General features: G+C 29.1%; 1 non-coding gene across 1 annotated transcript; it reads left to right on the forward strand.

Moving 5' to 3' along the window:
* Positions 1 to 7675: 7675 nt before the first annotated feature.
* Positions 7676 to 7755, forward strand: Trnal-uag. Its single transcript has one exon. It is a non-coding gene; the product is annotated as a tRNA-Leu (tRNA).
* Positions 7756 to 7998: the final 243 nt, after the last annotated feature.

Genomic DNA, 7998 nt, shown 5'->3' on the forward strand with positions numbered 1-7998 from the left:
TTGTAGCGGTTACGCTAAACTAACTAACCAACCAACCAACCAACCAGGAAACCAGCCAAAGCCAGCAAATTTTATATCGAAAATCAAAAATTACTGGGCACCGCTTCCTGTGCAGCTAAACTCTTCCTCGCCGATGTGAATTATGCACAGCAAATTTAACGAGCATTCGAAAGTTAACTACTTTGTTGGGGTCATAAAAATATGTTTCGGCTGGCAACTTTGACACGTGTACATGTTTCGGTTAGTTGCTTCACTTTCTCCAGTTTCCCACTTCCACACGGAACTTTATTTACAATATAATAAGCATATTTTCTATGCCATTAAAGTAGAGCTCTTAAGTAGAGTTCAGCTCTTCTTATTGCAAAGGATATCAAAACAAATTTTTAAGTGTAAAATCCATCCATTTTTGTTGTGAATAAAAAAATAAAAATGTGGTACAAAAATAACAAGACAATCACTATTTAAGTCAAGACAAGAACAGTCCAAGTCCGAGAAGACTATAAACTATAAAATACGAAGAGTTTTGATTTGGCTAAACCTTAATTAAAAACATTAAACTATAATGAAACTGTGCTATATTAAAAAAGATATTCGATAGTAAAAATCCAACAAAATGGCCTTTCCACAGACAGTAAAAAATTTATATTATAATGTAATCTTGTTTGTAGACTAAATTGGATTCACTCTATATGAAAGTTCTTGGAAGAATAAAAGATGGGGGATATTACTTGCTCTCAATATTAATAATATTAATTTGTACTTGATGTGAATTAAAGTTAATCACAAGTTTAATAAGTCGGCATGTTCCTATAAGGTACAAGTTTTTCAAAATAAAATGAAACAAAACTTTTATTGAATTAAATACGACATGAAATTTTGGATCCAGATGTATAGTTTTACTGACAGCCTACTGTCTTATCCAAAATTGACTGCCTGCATACCTTTGTACAGAAGGTGACAGGATTTTTTTTTTTGCTGTAGATGGAAAGTATTGAAAGGCATAATATGCGATTTGAACTCACTTAAAACAATATATCTTAAGAATTAATATATCGAAGATTATAACCTCAAAATTTGATGTTTCAACGGCTGAAACCTCGTTTTTAGTAATGAAAGCAGAAAGGGCAGAAGATAGGCTAAGCATTACAGATAGGATAAGTATTACTGATAGCCTAAAATTTATCAAAGCCAGAAAAGAATGGTCAAAGTTTTGTTTAACCTGAAAATATTGAACTATGAATGAATTAGAAATATATATATAGATATTTAGTTTACAGTTTTTTTTTTAAATGATGAATTGAGAATTAGAAATATATACATGCAGATATTTAGTTTATAGTTTTTTTTTTGAATAGTGAACTGGCAATTAGAAATATATACAGGTAGAAATTTAGTTTACAGTTTTTTTAATTGGTGAATTGAGAATTAGAAATATATACATTTATATATTTAGATTATAGTTTTTTTTTGAAAAATATTGAATTAAGAATTAGAAAATAGATAAGCAAATTAATTAAACGAAGTATAGGTTAGATTGGAATAATGATAGCAGTTAATGACACGATTTGTTATTGTTCATTGTCAGAAGTGATAAATATGCTCGCCCCAAAATCGGCGAGTATACCGGACTTGCCACCGTGCCATGCTAGGCAGCTAGTACCACACCCATGACAGGGCTGACGTAACATATTCCATTACCATTCTATTAATCTACTGTTCCACCATAGTTATATAAGTTCTCATTGTTTCAGTTATATATAAGTACATAGAAGTGGAATATATTTTTTAATAGTTTTTATGCTAGCCATTAGTATATCTTTACTAAGTTATTTACGCCTTCCGCAAATCATATTATCAAAAACTTTTAATGACTGAAAGAAGACGAAAATTTTTGACATGTATTTGTCAATATACTATACAATAAACAACTTTCTCTGCTGTCTACAACTTTCTTTATTGCTTACAATTGTCTGTTTCCTTCCGATTGTCGCAATGCAAAGTTTATTGCAAAATTATTTGCATTATTTGCAAATAAATTCTCTTCGCCAAAATTTTCACAAACAAATTTGTTGCTTTTTTTTTTCCTCCCAAATTCGGAAATGTTTTCCGAAATACTGAACTTTTTCAACATTTTTGATACAAAGAAAATAAAAATAAAAAGAATAAATAAAATAAAATAATGAAGTACATGCAAAAAATATGAAATACAATAAATTTATTACAATTTTATCGCATAATTTAAGCAACATTTGCATTTTGTTACTCATACGTTACGTGGAACCACGTTGCGCTGCAGGCAGGATCGCTGGCAGGCAAGCAGCAGTCGGGGTGGCGGCAAACGGGCAACAAAGTAAGTACAGGACAACATGTCGCACTTAACGTTTCGGATCATGCTGTATGTTGTGCTGTGTTGTGCTGTGTTGTGTTCTATTGTGTAATGTTCAATATTTGTAAGTGCACGTGTTACACATTTGTGGTTTCAAATGCTTTGAAACTTGTGTACGCCGGTTACTTGTAGAACTGAGTTTAACTCTATATAAAATCTTATCCTCACGCTCACACCTTCTATATAATAATATGATTTTGTTAAACTTCATAATTCTATTGAGTTATTTCGGTAGGTAGGTAGGGCTTTCGGTGTTTGTGTCCGTGTGGGTAGATTGAATTGAATTCAATTTGAATTTTATGCAATTTACGAAGTATTGTACAATATTTGGATTATTTTATCGAACATTATTATTTTTATATTAATGCTGTTATTGTTTTCGTTTTCTTCTGTATTATTTTGTATGAGTATTTGTATATAAATCGTATATCCAAACCATATTCCTTTTGCTTTTTTGGGCTATTTCATTTCATTGTTAACGTCAAATTTGCATAGATATTGCAAAATGAACAAATATAAACATAAAACAGTAAACCGGAAGTGTTGAGGAAATTAAGTGCTGAAGTTTGGCAAATGTTCCTTCATTGTTTGCAATAACGTTGATTATATTTATGCCCCCGAAAAGGATTCCATAGAGTTAAGGAAGCATGGAGTGTAGAGGGTGTAGAGTGTGAGCGATGGTCTTGTTAGCTTCAATATTGCTGATTGTAGCAGGGATTTAATAAATTGCTAGGAATCGCGAAAATTTGATTTTATCAAGAATTCTCTATGTTTTGGTAATAACGAAATAAATCAAAGTAAATGAAATGAAAAGGCGCAATTTATGAAATATTTTAATTTATGCGAGCTTCCATTTACAAATCTACAATTTGCAATAAGCAAACACTGATGGGAAAATATATTTTGCTTTAATTGTGATTAGGGTTCGAAGGAAAATTTTGATTTATAAATAATCACAACAAATTTGTTTATTAATATTTTGGGTTATTTTACAAAATATCATATTTCGTAGAAGATAACAAAAGCATTTTCCGTAACGAGATTTAAAGCAAAATAATTGGAGTATGTATATAAGCATTATAATGGATTTAATTAAGTCGTAATGAAATAAATCTATGAAGATTAGTTATTCTAAATAAGTTTCTATTTTTCCTAATATTTCTGCTCAATAAAATTACAAAATTCGTCTTGTTAGGTAGCGATTCGATATGCAGCATGCAAAGCAATACTTACCGAAAAGCAACAATAAATCGCACAAACAACTACTGTTTCAAAAAGGCTTATTATCTGGTTTTGATTTTTATTTTATATAGTAACTATTCTAACATCTGTTTAGATTTAAAAACTTCAGAAAATATTTCATTAATAATTATTCATATAAATAAAAACAAAATTATAACACTTTTTTTTATTATTTTTAATAATCCATCGCTAACATACATTTCGTAAGAGATGAACTAATGGTTTGCCATATTTTGAATGTTGTCTGAATGGTTCTTTAGCTTCAAAAAGTCTCTCTAAAACATATGTAAATGTCGTATGTGGTTATGTACTAAACGTTTTATTTCGTTCCAAGCACGTTCCCCTTAATTCCACTTTTTCACTACTGTACCGTATCACACGATACAATAGAGTTTTCCTTTTCTATTTTCTTCTCAAATCAAGTCCAATACTTCTACATGAATTCGGCTTCTTTGGAGTGCGTCTAATCCATAATTTCCAATTGATTTTGTGAGGTATCGTTTTTTTATTGTATAGCTGAAAGCAATCAAAATTGTGTTTGATCATCAAATTATTTTTTTAATTAGTTGAGGAAAATTGCTTTGATTTTGTTCCAAGAAATACTCTAAAGATATTGTCAAAAATTATTTATTCTGTAGACTCCACTTCAGAAGCAAGATTGTTAAAGCAGAGCAGTTATCATTGTTCAATTAATTAATTAACAAGTCCTGTATACTTCCTTGGGTCATTAGAGTGGGATTAGTTGCATATTCAAGCATTTGTATACATTTTTTCTTTATTTAATTTTTTTTTTCAGAATTACGGAAATAGATGTTCACTATTATTCCTTAGCATTCTTTATATTCTTTCTAAATTTGCTCACTATTGTTATATTTTGGTACTACGTCATAACGCTAGCCACGTATATTCAATTCTATGTTTATTTTGTGATATCAAAAACTCCATTTACCGAGAGGTTTTATTTTCTTCTTTAAAACAATGTAAGGCTCAGTAATAACAAGATAATGAACAAAGGTTATATTGATATATTGGGAAATAATGGATAGAATTGCGAGATTTCTTGCTAGGGGATGGAAGCTTTAACTTAGAGAATTTGTAGCTCTTTGTGTATACTTTTACCCCTAATATACCATGGAGTACCAATGATTGTTTTCAGTAATTTTAACTGAACTCTTTAGATAATTTCAATATTTGAAGCATTACCAAATAGCTGAATATCATAAGTTCATATTAGTTTTATGATGCTGTTATACATGAGTATTTTATTTTATAGACACAGAGAGGATCTGTTATTACTGCGCTAGTGCAACGTAGAGGCTTGGAGCTTCATTTGAATTCTTTTGGCTTCAATATGCCAAAGTCAAATTTTTGTGCTTTGTTTATAAATTAAATAAAGTAATATCTATATTTTATAGCATTAAAAGTCTTTCACTGGAAAAAATGATTGGTTTTTATATATATGGTTATATATATGGTTATATGGTTATATATATATGGTTATATATATGGTTATATATATTTAATGTGGTTTTTATTTCAATAAAAGTATCCATGCTTGACACTTAACAATAAAAAGAAGAATATTATATATATATATATTAAAAAAAATTAAATCAGAAAAAAAATCTTAAAATCACGTTTTAAATATTTTTAAAACCTTCGACTGGGTAAATATTGTAGGAATTTTCATTTATTTTCATGAATGGAAAAACTTTTTCTAAAAACGTTTATTTTTCTTATCTGAGCTCTAGAGCAGCGAAGTATCTGCATATCGCTTACAGTTATTTACTAAATGGTGCAATTTATTGTCTCTATATAAATAAGCTGCATACATCCATCCATCGTTCACATTCATCTGTATATATTGAGATACACTCGAACAATATTTACTTCCTGTTCCGTATATTTTTCAGTTTAACATTTTTGTTTACATATCTTTTTTTTTTTATTTTATTTTTTTATTTATATCTTTTGGTAAAAACGTCCTGTATATTTCAAGCGTTCAATTTTTTAAATTAAAATCCTTTTTTGTATTTTTCGGTTGTAGTTACTTTTATATATAAATTTTATCTAAATTTATGTACTCAATTTTTTTCAGAAAATTTTTTACGTTCGGAAAAATGATAAACTAAATAGTGACTAAAAAGCAGTGTCTTTGTACGCAAATAAAACAAATATTTTACTAGGATATCGCGTTTTGATGTAAAGCCTCTTTTGAGTTTCTGAATGCGGAAATTAAATTGCCGCCTTGACTAATGATTTTTTCTCGAATACGTATTTTTTCCTCATTTTCGTTTCTTTTCTTTTTTTGCTCTCTAATTCAATGAGAAGTGCCATGTTGATTTGTTCCACGCAGATTATTTTCTAAGGACTAAAGACTAAAGACTAAAGACTGAGGAATATGTGTGAAAGATACAAATGTGTAATTGTAGGAAGTAATTTATATTATGGGTTTTCATTTATAGACGAGTGTGTGGACATTAACTGCAAATTTGAATGAAATTATTCCATTCCATTATTTAGTCTTGAAATAAATTATTTTCTGGTTTTGCAAATGAAAAAAATTAATTCAAAAAATTTATAACACTAATTTTTTTGTTTCTGAAGATGACTACAAGTTGCCAGTTAAAAAGTCCATAATTAAATTTAAATAATGTAAACTTAAATATCGAATCATGACAATGTGATATACAGGAAAATAGTACAGGTTTTAAATTTTGTTTTGTTGTTCATTAATTTTTCAGTCCGAATGACGGACCTAGTACTTCAGTTCCTTATTCTTAATTAACTTTAAAATCAACTTCAGATTATTTGATTTGATTAGTTTTGTATTTATTGGATTATATTTTTTGTTTGATTAGATTAGATTTTAAAACGGGTTGGGAACTTGTCACTACGTCACTGCATCCCTTAAGGGGATTATTGTGACATACCCATAGACGAGCAGCAGTTAATAACTACATTATATCCTTTGGAGAGATGTTGCCTAATTCCATTATAAGTGGATAGGCAGTGGATAAGTACCAAAGTCTCAGTCTGGCGAGACTATCGCAGTGATCACTTCTGGAGAAATCCTGTGTTCAAGTTGGATGCCCCTTCTGTTCAGCTGTAGTAGTTCCTAAGTTTTGACTTTTGATCGATAAATGAGACTTTAACTGCTTGTTAATTATGAAACCATTTTAGAATCCATTTTAGAATTTAGAAAGGTCAGATTCGCATGTACAAATGCTTAATTAGACCAGACTATGAAATAAGAATATCGTTTAAATTTTTTAAACAAATCATAACAATAAAAAGTTCAATAAAAAAGTGATCTTTTAACAAAATCGTAGCTACAATATCACAGGCAAAAATAATAAAAACTTCAGGATGTGATTTCATCACAGAAATGAAATTTTTTATTATAGCAGTTATTAATAAAAAGACTTTTTTTCTCACCCACCTATTATCTCACCTACCTTAATGTTATAATATTAAAGAGCTTTATGGCTCTCCAAAGAAAAATAATTAAAGACTCGAAATGGTTTCATAAGTTAACAACTGCAGGCATAGATTATTAATTAAGTTGCTAATGCTATGAGAATACTCGGAGAGGTTGAGTCCCAGACTGAACTTTGGATGCAGGAGTTGAAATAATTAACAGCTACTGCTATGTCTGATTATTTGAGATACTCATTTCGAGACTGCAAAATTCTTTCATTGAAATTAACTGATAGCCATTATATAGGTTCACCGATTGATATAGTGCTAAGTTTTGGCGTACGTTTTGCTTTGGACATATCACATTCTTTTGGAGATATAGGACGAGAGCCACAATTCAAATGTTTAGTTTTAAGATATTCGCCCACCAAAAACCTCGGTTTTAACAATTAAAAAAATACAAAATCTTCGAAATGCTGTGGAGCAATGGACTATATAGGAACTATAACATGTAATTAGCTATGTTAGTTTCTAATACGAAATTAATCGATTAGATTTTATTCACGAAGTGATGTTTAATTACATAATATTTAGTTTATTAATAAATAATGAGTCCATTACTTTAAAGGCAGTGTGGCCGAGCGGTCTAAGGCGCTGGTTTTAGGCACCAGTCCGAAAGGGCGTGGGTTCGAATCCCACCACTGTCAAAGTTTTTTGTTTTTTTTTCCTTTTTTAAAAACCTGCAACTATTTACAGAAAATGTGTGTATTCATTTATATATAAGATTTATTATTTATAACATTAACTATAATAAATTTAATAAACAAATTAATTAAAATGTTTGAAAATTTTGATCATATATGTATGGAAAAGATTAAAATAAATGAATAAAAATTATTATTATTAATTTAATATTAAATAAAATAAAATAAAATGTAACAATCCTACAA

Source organism: Teleopsis dalmanni, chromosome X, assembly GCF_002237135.1.
Source record: "Teleopsis dalmanni isolate 2A chromosome X, ASM223713v2, whole genome shotgun sequence".
Taxonomy (NCBI): Eukaryota; Metazoa; Arthropoda; class Insecta; order Diptera; family Diopsidae; genus Teleopsis; species Teleopsis dalmanni.